At 40.4% G+C, this 14,378-nt stretch overlaps 1 protein-coding gene across 11 annotated transcripts in view; it reads right to left on the bottom strand.

Moving 5' to 3' along the window:
- Nucleotides 1-4,934, bottom strand: part of WWP1 (WW domain containing E3 ubiquitin protein ligase 1) — a 59,164-nt gene extending 54,230 nt beyond the window's left edge. For all 11 annotated transcript variants that reach the window (XR_004496162.1, XR_004496163.1, XR_004496164.1 and 8 more), the window contains exon 1: nt 4,826-4,934. The gene's annotated coding sequence lies outside the window, so the exon portion shown is untranslated. The remainder of the gene's footprint in view (nt 1-4,825) is intronic.
- Nucleotides 4,935-14,378: the final 9,444 nt, after the last annotated feature.

Raw genomic sequence — 14,378 nt, 5'->3', positions numbered from 1 at the left:
TTCTAAAACTACAACTAATTTGATTTGATATATACTGAGAAATTGCTGGCTACCTTGAACTGCACATACAATCCAAAGTTCTCTTATGTTTTTCACCCACCTATATATGAGCAACAGATAAGTTTTTAATTGCTTCCTTTTTTAAAGGATTCTTCTGCAAATCTCCTGCTCCATTTAAGTCTTACAGCAAAAGATCTGGGTTAAAAACCCCAGTAATGAGAAGTGTGTGCAGAGTATCCTGTTTACTGCTGTCTATGCTCACAGAAGCACAGATGAGAGCTCTCCTCTGCCCACTTCAGGCTGCAAGGTGAAGATACTTAAATGCACAAAACAGAATTATTTTGCTGATTATCTTTAGAATCTGACTTCCTCATCAGTTTTTAACATGCTTTCTTCTATCTTCAAGACAATTTCCTGCAAAATAAGCCTAAAATCCTAATGGAATCAAATCAGATGGGAGCAAATCTACGCTCTTTGAACTACTTGAATGGTCAGTTGCTAATACGTATTTGCATTCTCACTGTCATTTACACATAAATCAAGAGATTATCCTACTGTGTAACAGATAATTTTATTTTAAAAAAGTCTTCAGGTTTTGAACTGGTTACATTTAAGTATGCTCAGATGCAGAAAAGCAGAACATAAGCATATCTAACATACTCCTATGAAAAGACAAATGGTGATTAATAAAAACCAAAGAACGTAATCTGCTCTGTTAAACACATGCTTCACTCCAATTTTATTTGTGACTTTATTTCAGTCATCATACAGTAACACAACCAGCTCAGTAAATTTCAGTTGACTCTTCAAAATCAGTAGAATTTATAAGTTAAATCCAAAGCCATACTCTCTTTTAACAGGATTTTAAAGTGATTTTCTTGACAGTACTGAATTGTCAAACTGTACATTAGATTAACAATTTACACAATCCTCAACACTGACTGAAGGGAGAGGGAATTAAAATATAATTGTTTCTTTGCCATACGTATACTGCTAGAGAACTACATCAGTACAGTCATGTAATCCTGCAATGATTAATTGCTTCTTACTATATGTGCAATAATTAGTAAGACCTATATGTAACAGAAACCTAAAGGTTTTCCTGACATACTTTCCCTGCAATGCTAAGAAATGAAAAGGAAAAAACAAAACCAAACCTAGCGCTCTCCCCTGTAAACAATTCTGGCATCCTATAACCACTCTGACAGCTGATCGCTTGCCTGGAATCTCCAGTGTTTCTCTGTAAAGCAACACTACACTTGCAAAACAGAACTAAACTTAAATACACTTCTGATTAAACTAGCAGGTCCTCAAACACAGTAAATACATATCCCAAGCAGCAGTAATAAGAGCTTTTCACTTAAAAAAAGGAATTAAAAACAGAAACTCCCTCTTACTCTCTCTTAAAAGTATCACAGCAAATTTTAGCAAAAACTATGTCATGTCAGTGTTCTATGAGAGAGAGGGCCAGGGTGGGGAAAGAGGGTGCACCACTCTAAGACTTCTTTTTTACAAGCCTCTGGAATGCCTCTTCTGGACACTCCAAACTCCTGCTGATAAGAGGTTTCTCCTTCCAGCTATATAATATTTTTTTAAGAAAACAGAGGTGAGACCTCCAATATTTCCAATGATCTGTACCCACAGCCACTTCATGTAACCACAGGAGAACTCCACAATACTATAGTAAATCTGAGTGAACATCAACACAGAAAGTGGCCTAACGATGTAATGGCAACAAACTTTGAAAGAAGGACCTGGAGGTAACCAGCTCCGACTGTCTACAGCACTGGGACACAGAACTAAGAATACAGAAGAGTGTCAGTATGCATTGCATAACTCAGAATTCAAAGGAAGAGTTCAGCAGTTCTGGTTTACAAGTTTCGCAAGGACAGGAAAAATAACAGGATTTTTGCTAATATGACACTACCGTAGAAACTGGGGAATCCTGCCCCAGTTTACACACTTTATTATAGGCACACTGGAGCAGCTTTTCTGATTTTGAGTCACTACACAACTGATTTTCTGGAAGAGTCAGAAGGGCTTTTTCTTTTTTTTAATTCAGGTGAATGTCACACTGTGAAGAAGCAAGCAAGTACAGTACAAGGCTTGCTTAAAAGATAAAACATTTTTATCAGTAGCTTCACTCCTTTTCAATCTTTACAAAGAGTGTTTTTAACACAGTTAAAAGTAACTTACAAGAATCACTTAAAGACAGCTTGCAGCAAGTACTTATTTTTGTTTATCACCCAACCATTATCTCACCTAGCCTTCATAATTCATTATCTCAACTCAATTCTATAATCAACTTGGGGGTTTTTGTGGGGGATTTAGGTTGCAGGGGTTTTTTTAAGCTAACAATGAGTATTTGCTTTAAGTGCATAAAGAGAAGATATTTCCAACTAAACAGACATGGCTTAGATCATGATGTTTTGATCATGGCACCTTAGCTTTCAAGTCTAATGTTTTAATGGCATAAGGAAGCATGAAGAAACTGAATGCTATATCAACTCCCTGCTGTAGATCCTTACTCCTGATTCTTCCTGTCCAAAACCCAGAAGAAATCTCTTTCCTCACACACATTTTTTCATGAGAAACAACAGGGAAGTGGGTAGAAATTCCAACTTTTTCATATTTTCCACTTCATACTGAAAGATAAAAAGGAAGATGAAAAGCAGTAAAACTAGCAAAAATTTCTCCTTCTTCCAAAGGAAGAAGACTCATGAAAAGAGGTTGGCTCTGAACTCCATCAGTATTCCTGTGATTTAAGAAGCACTTGTAGGCAAGTGATTATTTAAACTTTATTGAAAACTCTTTAAAAAAAACATACTGTCTGACTTACAGTGTTTTTTTAACTGATATTTAGCAACAAATGTAAACTATTTTACAAACAAAAATAATCCATATTCTTTTGGTAACAAAGTGTCGCATACCAAGAGAATAAATCAGTCGCAAAGCTCTCAATCTTTTAAATATAATTGCTTATTTAAGGGAATTGTTCTCCAATATTGTTGGGGAAAGTCTATGGATAGTACTAAGCTGCTCAAGCTAGAAGCACTCACAGGACCAGACATTTAAAATAGCTATAGCTCAAAATACATGTCGAAGAGGTGACAAAGGGGTTCTAAACCCACAGGTTCACAAGCAGAATCAACCACAAGCATTTCTAGTTGCCCCATTTGAAAGCATCTTTCTCATGAATCCAAGGAAATTGTACTTTTGTGGCTGTAAAATTTTTCTCAAAAGGATGAAATACCTCCAGATTTTTTTCTCTACGTACTATATATAAATTTCTTTTGTCTTTATTAGTATTTAAATCGACCAGAAATAGTTACTCAGTTTATACCTTGACCAACATGGACTCGGATAAGGCAGCAAAGAAATTTTTTAACAAATATACAACCAGCCCAAGTTAGTAAAGCATTACCATAGCCAACATCAATCCCTTTGTTCCTGTATTGCAGAGATTAAACCATTATTCCAGTTTTAAAAGTAGACTTATTACTATGAAGATCATACTGTCTTTCACATGTATGACTGTATGTAACCTGCAGACAGTGACTGCATCCCCTAGTAAACCGGTATTATTAAACTTGCATAACCTGAGTTTTTTTCAATGCACAGCATCCTGATTACTTTTTATAAGACACAGCTGCCTTGTGAAAATACAACTGAAATATGAATACCTCTTTTTACAGTTTCACCCAAACACTGAAGAGCTCCAATTAAAATGATTAGATGGTGTTAAGTCCTTTTTTCTCTTTGATGTACAGTTTAAACATTTATAGATCTGGAAGCAGAGCTAGATCACCCTAGTTAAACTGGGATGAGAATTGGTACGGTTCCAAAAATAAGACGACTACAAATATAATCAAGTAAATAAACACACGGAGTTGTAACGTTTTGCAACAACATAAACAAAGATAAACGACACAAACAGGTCTTTTGAGGTTTTCAAATTCACCCAGTGTGCTCAGCCGAACACCCATCACAGGGACCCGAGAGAGGAGCAGACACCTATAACCTGAGCGCTGACCGAGAACACGCCGCCCTGCGCCCTGGCACCGTGAGGGGCGACAGCAGCGCACCGGGGAGGGGACACGGCTCCTCACCTCCTCCCTCCCCGGCTTCACCAAAGGAAGGTGAACAGAAACGTAACAATATCCTTCTCCTCTGCTTTCACCCCGCACATAAGCAAGCCAGGGCCGACCACGGAGCTGCCTCGCTGACTCCTGGCCACTAAAGCCTCTCGCAATCCACTCAGCATTGACACAGGTCACGACTCAGCCCCCAGTCACCCTCTCAAAGGCCGTAGCCAGGAATAAACAAGGTTATTCCCCTGACACCGGACACCGGCGACACTCCCCCTCCCTTCTCCCCCCGCCCCACAGCGGCACAGGCTCACCACAGCCCCGACCCTCCCTCCCCTCGCCAGGTGCGGGCCCAGAGGCCCTCAGCCCTGTCCGGACGCCAGCCAGAGCGGGAGACGGCAGAGAAACAGCAATTCTCCGAGCACCATGTGGGGCATCGGGAGGGGAGAAGCAACAGCCGCCGCCCCCCGCCAGCAGAGCCCGAGGGGTGCGACGAGTGGAAGGGCCGGAAAGGAGAGACCGAGACCTCACTACGGCTCCCTTCGCCATTTTAGCCCCCACGCCCATTCCCCTCCTCCCCGCCCCTCGGTGACAGGGGCAGATCGCACCCGTCCAGCGCCCACCCCGCCGGCTGCCCACGGCCGAGCGGCGGCGAGGAGCGAAGACGGCAGCCGTGTTTCTGCCGGGCCAGACCGCAAACCGAAGCGGCTGCGGCACAGCCTGTTTTGTGCCCTTACCGTGGCTCGCAGCCTCACAGCTGCTGCCGCCTCCTTCTCCTTCCTCCCACCTTTCTCTTCTTCTTCGCTTCCTCGCCGCCGCGGCGGCTCCTCACCCCTCCGCGCCGCGCTCCGCCGCCGCCGCCGCGCAGAATGATGCCATCTCACAGCGGCATCGGCGGCTCCCGCAGCACAGCCCTCCTCCCGCCCCTCCCGGCACTGCTCCCGCCGCCGCTCCCGCTGCTCCCGCCGGGCGCCCCCGACGGCCGGGCCAGCCTCGTGCGCGCGCCCGGGGCACGGGCAGCAGGAACTTGTGGAGCTGGAGCCGCTGGAGCCGCCCCGGCGGGAGGGCCCAGTCGGGACCGAGCAGTGCGCAGCGGCGGTGGGAGGGAAGAGACGAGCCTGAACCGAGGCTCTTCAAAGGGGACAGGGCTTATTCCTAGCGCCTGCCCCGGGCTGAACCAAGTCGGGCGCCGCGGCGGGGAGAATAGCCGAGAGCACGGTATCGACCTCGGGAGAGGCGGGTCCGGGCTGCAGCCCCGGGGCACCGTCCGCGGGACAGAGCCTGCTGGGGCAGGATAAGGAGGGCTCATGCGAGTCGCTGTCCCCCGACAAGGCTGCTCTGCGGCGCCGAGAGCCAGCACACCCCGGTGCGGTGCGAGCGATAAAGGCGGGGGGTGTCTCCTCCTCCCGCCTTCCCTCCTCGGCCCTGCAGGCAGGCCGGGCTCCTGCGCCCCGCCGGGAGCTTCTGCCGCCGCCGTGACAGGAGCCGCTGCCCGCCGTCCCCCCGGCCGGTCCCCGTCCTCCGCCGCCGGACCTCGTCCCCCTCTCTGAGTAGCGCAGCCTTTCCCGTTCTCGGGCGGATGGATGAGGCAGGGGAGAGGCAGCTCCGCGCAGCCCTGGGCAGCAGAGCTGCCCCGCTGTAGGGCGAGACCCCGCCCGCCCCGGCTGCACCTCCGACAGCCGCGGCATGGGCGCGGGGCCGCTTTCCCCTGGCAGGAGCCACAGGCCTCCCCTGCGGATTTACAAACCCAAAAGTAGTTATATGCACAAATACGTGAAGTTGTGCCTTACATTGAAGACTAATGAAGCTTTGTCCTCGTGCCGTACAACGTAACGCTGTGGAGGCAGTGATAGCCTGAACTTTCGGGCATAAACAAGGCCTTTGAGTGGTTGTCCCAGAAAGTCCAGCACTACTGTTAATTGAAAGAAACAAAAGCTTACAGTATGAGACCCTGAAGCAACTTCCAGCAACGTCTGGTATTTCATTATTCTTAAAAAACAACATGGGGGCCAGCAATCTGATTTGGGCATGTAAGCACTTTCAGGAAATAAAAGGAGTGTTCTCAAAAGTACTACTTTCCATCCTATTTATTCTTCCTAGAAAATCTATAGGAAAGCAAAGTTTCAAAATACAGTTTGGAAAGGAAACAGTATTTACAGGTCAACTTTAAAAGTATCTTAGAGTATTCTAGAATAGAGAATACTGATCTGCTCTTGACTGGTAATGCTAGTACAAGTTACTGAAAACAGTGATGGCTTGAGCTTCTGCACACAGCAAATGTAACAGAATATGTGGGCTCCACACTCGCAAAATCTGGTGTGGGCAGTATGACTAGCTGTGTGCAATTAGCAACCTAGTTGCTACTTGCAAGTTAACTAAGTCAATCCATCTGGTTTACAGAATTCAACATATACTATTTTCTCCACAACAATTAAAGCTTACATTTAAAGAAAACTGGAGTCCCTATTTAGTTCTGAGATTTGTCCAAAATTAGGAACTTGCTCACTCCAAGGAACCACTTTTACAATGTTTTGGTAGCACTTTCAGACTGTGGCACTAAGATCCATCACTTTCCTGGCTGTTTGTTTTTCTGGTGTAATGCAATCTAATTGAAATGGATGTAGCATTATATTTCCAGCTACAAAGGGTGGGTGAAGGTGTAAATGGCAACATTCTATCTCTGGTCTTTGCAGAAGATATTAATTTATTTTCTATAAAACTATTCTTGTTACTAATATCAGTAATCTGATACTGATATTTCATGGAAAGTATAAGCATTATTTCTTAGTATATGTGTAAAATTTCTAAGTGCTTCTTTCCTGCCTTATGAAGTATGAAAAGTGTGTAGTTACTTAATACTCTGTACATGAGTTATGGGCTTCTCTGGCTTGCCTCCTCCCTGTTTCAAAACACATTTTGTCATACATTTGTCTCACTCCAGGGAACAGTGACATTCCAAGTATTCTTCCATCTTAAAAGATATTTGATACCCTAATGAATGCAGAATGTCACAAGTTTGTTAATGCCACAAGTTTGGTTTTAAATGTCTTATAAAACCTCAAGACTTTTTAATATTTCTGAGTACTTTTAGAACAGTAGGTAATGGAAACATAGAATCATAGAATGGTTTAGATTGAAAAGGACCTTCAACTTCATTCAGTTTCCCTTCTCCCCGCCATGAGCAGGGACACCTTCCACTAGACCAGGTTTTACGCAGAGAGCCCCATCCAACCTGTCCTTGAACGCTTCCAAGGATGGTCCATCCACAACTTCTCTGGGCTATGTGTTCCAGTGTCTCACCACCCTCACAGTAAAAAATTTCTTCCTAATATCTTACCTAAACCTGCCATCCTTCAGCTTAAAGCCATTCCCTATTATCCTATCTCTATATCTACATGGTAAAAAGTCCCTCTCTGATTTTCTTGTAGGCCTCTTTAGGGACTGGAAGGTCTCCCTAGAGCCTGCTGTTCTCCAGGCTGAAGAATGCCAACATTCTCAGCCTGTCTTCATAGAAGAGCCCGCTCATGTTCCGGTCCCCTGATAGTATTAAATACTTAATGGTTAAAAACTATACATTGAAACTTGCTGAAAACATTCAAATTATGGAGTTACACTTGTACACATCTGAGAAAGTGCAAATACAGTTGTCTCCATTTTGCAGATATACACTCATTTGTTTGTTTGTTTGTTTGTTTTCTTCTTTGTTTTGTCCAGAAAAGATTACAGATGCAATCATACAGTGCTGAAGGCTACCAGAAATTAATGCAGGTCTGGTGTCCTTGTTACTTTAGAGTTTTGCTTTTTATAGGGTGAAATAGAGTATTTATTAACCCCTTCACTATCCCTTTAGAAAGCTAACCTGAGGTAAAATTTGATAAGCCACTAAACTTACCAAAACAAATCAACCAAAGTTGGAATTTTGGAGGAGGGTCTGCATGAAAATGATTTTTTATTTTTTTTTAAAAAATATAAGAGTACCTTCTATACACAACATTCCTGAGATAGTAGTCTATGATACTAGTGAAAGACTTTAACAGCATCTCCTTGTGTATTTCTGACATTTTTTTTTTCCTTTACTCTTTACAAAGTAAGGAGAGTTTTGGAGAACTTGGATTCAGAACACATCTCTATAAAATAGACTCCAGAATATACTGGGTTTATCTATCCTCAGATTTTAATACATCTTGTCTGGCATGCTTGAACAATGTACATTTGATGTGTTAATTGTATCTTACCTTTTCAGTAATTGTTTCTCTGATGTAGCTACACAAACAGGAGTGGCAGTGAGCTCTGCTAGCCTTTAATTGTAAAGTCTGAGTGACAGTACTTTTGCTTAATTTATACTTCTGGAGAACTCTTGTGGTCCTCAACAGGCAGTAAACCAGTACAATTGCAAATTAATGGCTTTCATAGCCCATAAAATTACTGTACAATACTATCTATTTGCATTTCTGTCTTTGATTTCTCTAACATTTTACTAAAGCCTTGTGTTAAATTATAATCCCTGAATGTTGCAGAATAGTTTAAAAACTTCTGTAGAAAAGTGAAAGTAAAGTGTAATAATCCAACTTCCTTAACAGTAATGCAGTGGTAAATGATGAGGCTGAAACCAAATCTTTCTTCCATTGATAGACTCCAATGCAAGCTGATTTCACCTGAGAAAAGGCATGCAAAACTAGTCAATGTGGTTTCTGTTTGAAATGAGCAAAGTTTTATAGTACAAGTCTTAAATGCAACTGGTTAGGTTGATTGCTTATTCAGCCCTAATTTCCAAATGGGGGGGTGGGGGAGGGGTAAAAAAAGTACCTAATGAGAGTAGAGGGAAAATTTCCTTGGTAATTGTTGTTTGGTTTTTTTTTAAAGGAGATTTATTATTACAGAACTCATGCAGAGTAAGAAAAATTTTGGACAGTTTCTTTGGACCATATTCAAAAAAGCATTTAGGCACCTGAATTGTGGTTTAGATAAAACATAAATTTTACCTTCAAGAGCACAAGCCACAAAACCCTGTAGATGTAGTCACCCAAGTCTGCCAGTGAATGTACTCAGTGTCCGTAGGCACTGGCAACAGGAGCTTGGTGTCTTCATTTCAGTAAAAAAATTACTGCTTGGCTTATGCCTGGTTTGGTTGGGGTCCAGGTGGTGGGTAATATGCCACCTAAGATCCATGGAAGGGTGAATCAGGGAAATGTGATTAAAGGTGTATCCAGTACAGAAAAGATCTGAGATCCATGGAAGGGTGAATCAGGGAAATGTGATTAAAGGTGTATCCAGTACAGAAAAGATCTGAAATCAGTACAGAGTACAAAAGTTACAGTGAGGACAAAAGCACGGAGAAACATGGTAGTAGTGATCACCAGGAATTAGAGTGTCATGATTGGAGAACTCAGAACCTAGAACAAGCTGTGTTCTGTGCCCTCCTAAACTCAAACCAATCTCTTTCCAAATCAGGCTGTGCCCAGTTAGTGCTGTCTGAGCTGGGACCGGGATTATCCTTTCTGTGCCAGCTCTCTGCAGCTTTGCAGAGGCACACTGAAGTAGTGCAGCAGAGTAGTGCTGGACAACTCAGCAGCCAGGGAACACGAGCTAGAACAGCTGGGAAGTCTTAGTTTCTGGTCCTGCTTCCCAAGAGTGTTCAGACATTTTAATCAATGGTTTTTCAGTGCACAATATTTGCTTCTGTTCCAGGGCAATAAACACTCCCTATAACAACTGAATGTCTGCACTTTTGGCATTTGGTCAGAGTCTTCTCATATTGCTCTCTCAGATTCCATGGTTGTTAAGTTCTGAAAGCAGAATGAGTATAGTTATGTATAAGTTTGACTTATATACATGCTTGTGTCTGAAAATTATACCTTAAACATATATTGTCCTTACAAAGTATCTTATTTATATGGTAAATAAGGAATAAGGGTTTGTCCCTATATTTTTATGTGGGTTTTTTGATGTTACACTTAGAGTACAATCCTACTTTAGCCACTATTTGCTGTATATAATTAAAAGTCTCCAGTTTCATAATGGTTAAGGAATTTGGGTATAGCACCATCCCATTATTTACTCCTATTTTTTTCTTTCTTTCTTTTTTCTTTCTGTCAGAGGTATGTATATGTTGCTTCTTATTTAAGGTGTGAGATATGGTTCTGCTATTATGTATACAACATCTGGCACAATCATGTTCAAGTTTGTAAAATAAGGCTTTTTTTATTTAAGTAGTAGTGTAAGTAACACATAACAGTAATCACCTTGGGTGCACTTAATTTAACTCGATTCATCACAAAAATTTTGTGTCTGCATTAAAAATAGTAGAAAAACAGTATTGTGGAGAAATTCATATGAAAAATTGCAGACCTGACTCTAGTTAGTATAAATCAATAAAATTGCTTGCCTCTGGATTTAGACAATATTAGTTTCTTTGTCTACAAATTTGGAATGACAAGGAGATTCTTCTTCCTACACCTTTTTCCAAGACTAAAATTTGTTAATTCAAAAGTTTTAAATTTTTTAGGAATTAATTAATTATTGAGGGGTTAAAACTCATTGTTTTTCATCTACAGTTCCAAAGATTTTTTTTTGTGTACAAATGTCTCTCAAAATGTATTCATGAATACAGTTATTTCTATACTTCGATATTGTCAGCTTTTCAGATGTTAGTCATTATTGAGACATTAGTGAATTGACAATCAATTTATTGCTTTTTTCTTGTAGGTCTAGAGGTTTGTGTGTCAAATCCTAAAAAGCTATGAAAATGACTTGTCAAAGGGTAGTTGTTTCTGTGCTATCTCAGCAGCTCAGAGTTAGACTTACTTTGTGGGGGGGAATTTGCAAACCAATATATCTAATTTTGTATTGTAATGAGATTGTGTTACAATTTATTTTAAGTCTGGTGCTGCATGGTCTTCTCTAAAATCAGATATCTTAGATTTTATGTCAACATATTGTAATGTATTTGAAAGACAGCTAAAATATAATTATCTTTCAATCAAATGCTGTTTTCCCACTGACAATAGCATGAAATGTATTAATGTAAATTTACTTCTGTATTGAAATTGTAGTAGATAAATGTTGAGCTGCTGTTGGAAGTCTCTTGCTGTGTACTGGGTTACTTTTTTGAAATATGCCTGTCCTCCTGGCTTGGAAGCAGGGCTGAGGTTAAACACAAATATCGTGTAAGCTGAATGTGGCTTAGGTGCCTGAGATGAGTACAGAGACATGTAATGGAGAACAAGGGACTCCAGTCCCAGTGGAGGTGATAAGTCAGAGAAGAGTGCGGGAGCACAGCAGCTTACCTTGGGGTGGAGAATGGAAGAGAACAGGGTTGTTTAGAAGGCGTGAAGTATAGGGAAGGCATTTAAATAAGGGAAGGCAGTAGTTTGGTTTATTCTGTTCATATTCTAGTGGCAATATTTTGTATTTTTCCTCACCAATAGATTTTCAATGAGTTTTGAAAAAAAAAAAATATATAAATCAGAGTATGGCAAGTTATTTTATCCTCAATTCCCATGGAAGGAAGATGCATGTTTACCAAGTCTGTGCAATTACCCTTAAATCTCCAGAATAACTTTTTTGAGTTCACAGGCCAACTTCAAACATGTCTAGTAAATCTGATAAATTCTTTTTCCTTTAGAAAATAGATGGCAGAGTATAGTAGAAAGCTTCTGTAAATGTTCCCTGGAAGGCCTGCAGACAAAGGAAAAGCTACGTAATTAAATTGCACACTATTAACCGCTGGAGAATGGAGAGCAGGGAAAGAGTAAACAATAAACCAGCCAGCCCTTATAAATGCCTATCATAAGAGAAGGCTTCAGTTGGAGTTTGCATTCTTAGGCACCAGAGTCAATCAACCATGCAAAACAAATCTTTAAGAGACCAAGCTTCATTAGTTCCAGTGCTCACTGAGTGATGTGACTTAATTGCAGCACTACCTAAAGCAGTGCTATGCAGCCCATAGTCTGTGGGTAATTGATGGTCAATAAAAATCAAAAATAAGCTCAAAAAGCAAGTCAAAACCAGACATTCCTGCACAGCCATATTCTCTCATATATATAAGCAGAAGGGGAGAATGAAAATTACCTTTATTTTTACTTGTCTCTAAAAGAAGGCCATTGTGAGTACTTTGGCACAGTAAGCACAAGATGGCTTTTGAATTTGTTTTGCTTCCAGAGGTTAAGTGCTCCTTCAGTTGAAAAGGTTGAGAAATGTAGTGGTCTATAGATTACAGTCAGAGAAACAAAGTCTTGGTTGCTGTAAGAAACCCTATGCCTTTTTTCCCTTATTGCCCTGTTCCAGAGTTTGAGCTGCAAATTGTTTATGTCTTTTGCTGAACCTTCTCTGAGCATTAATCAGAAAAACTAAGAAACCGAAATCTTCAAATTCATATCTTGTGAGACTTAGCCATAAGACATAGCCATCTTTCTCTTAACATTACAGTGGTTCATATAATGCTCATGCTTATTTAAGAGCTGAGAGCTCTCTCTCCCTTTGATATAGACTATGTGCTTATTGAATTTCTGTGGAGAACTCTTGCCGTGACTTTCTTTTATTCTAAGGAAAAACAAAGATCCTGAACTCAGCTTTCTCCTGACCTACCTCTCTGATCTTTCTTGGGTTCTTACCTGCAGGTCTTTTTTGTTTCTCAAGCCCTAGTACTCCTTTTGTTTCTGAAAATCCCCGCTTCTTTTCCTCAAGCCCTGAAAGTTTTTTGTCTCAGAAAATCGTCTCTTCTTTTTCTCAGCTGGACATAAGAATTAGACTACAGTACTACATGTATATTAGTAATAAAATAGACTTCTAAATCCATGCATATGTTTTGACAGCTTGGGAAAGTCCTTTTTTTGCCAAGTATTTACAGTACAGTATTGTTTGTTTCTTTATGAATAATCCCAATGTTTAATGCAGTTAAATGCATTTCAATTTTAGGACAATGCACCTCCTTGGTAGAACATGGCAATCTTGGTAAGCTATTCCTTCCACGTCTGTTTAAACTGGCAATGGGAATAAACTTGGAAATGTTTCTCTTTGTCACTTTTGATTTCCTTATTCTCTTGTAATGCAGCTATGACACATTGTATTAAAACAGATCATTATTAAAATTTCACTGGCAGTTTTTGCATGTTGTGTATTTTAAAATTACACTTAAAATTTATACTTATGTAAATGTAATTTGCTATTTAAGATCTTTTAGGCATAGATGGGAGTAATACTATTTTTAAACTGTTGTTTTTAAAACTTCATTTTTCTTATGACTTATACAGGAGAGTTTAAACCAATTAAATATTAATACAGAACATTTCAGTCTTTACTGTAGAAATCAGTGTACTGCTGCCCTTTAAAAGCCTTTAAAAATGCATTGCACTTTTTCTTCTACACCCTGCACATTCAGCTTAACATGTAAAATCTTTAGCACAAATCTGATGGAGTGATAAAAGACAAGTTTGAAGTACAGCTGCTTTTGTGCTCTTTTCTTTCTTCTGCCTTCAATTAGATGACATCTGTTGATTTGGTGGGCCAGTTTGTGACATGGTCACTGAAATATTGGCAATATCACAAGTAATGCAATTAATTCTGTATTTCCTGCTCAGCTGCTTGAGGTGTAGCAGAGGGAAATGAGCTTCTGCCATGAATAAAAAGCCCATGAATTTTAGTTCAGAAAGAACAGGGTTTTCCATAGTGATTTCTCTGTCTGATGTAAGACTTTGAAGAGGAGGCTTAGTTCTGAATTTCCACGTGCAGGTCAAGGTATGTTGAAGATATATGTGGGAGATATGCTCAGATAGACCATTTGTGTTTTTAAAGGATGAGTCCTATCTTGCACATCTCTCTCTGTGAACTGTAGGACTCTCCTTTAGCTTTCTACCAAGTACTGAATGAATTACAGAACTGACTGTGCACAAAGCACCTCCCTTACGAATATGGCTTCAGTATTCTGAAAATACTATTTTCAGAAAATAGTACTACATATCAGTTTTCTTACTTTCAGTGGACTGTAGGTGAGAGAAAAATAAAAGTGGAGTTGAAAAGAGAAAGGTAATGGAAGATGGATTTTTTTTGAATGACAGAAATCAGAATATTAATGTATTATAAACTGTTATTATTATAACCACTATTGTTATCATTGTCATTATTATTCCTGGTGACAATTTAGCTGTTCCTGAGGGAAAAACAATATGTAACACACAACAATGGAGTATACACCAACATAGTTCTTTTCCAGGTGTGTTATTTTCCTCTCTAGAATTTAAAGAAAATACTGATTTGGTATTCAGGAAGAAATTATTAACTAGATGGAATAGT

The sequence above is a fragment of the Parus major genome, chromosome 2 (assembly GCF_001522545.3).
Source record: "Parus major isolate Abel chromosome 2, Parus_major1.1, whole genome shotgun sequence".
Taxonomy (NCBI): domain Eukaryota; kingdom Metazoa; phylum Chordata; class Aves; order Passeriformes; family Paridae; genus Parus; species Parus major.
This window is presented reverse-complemented; position numbering and strand designations above follow the sequence as displayed.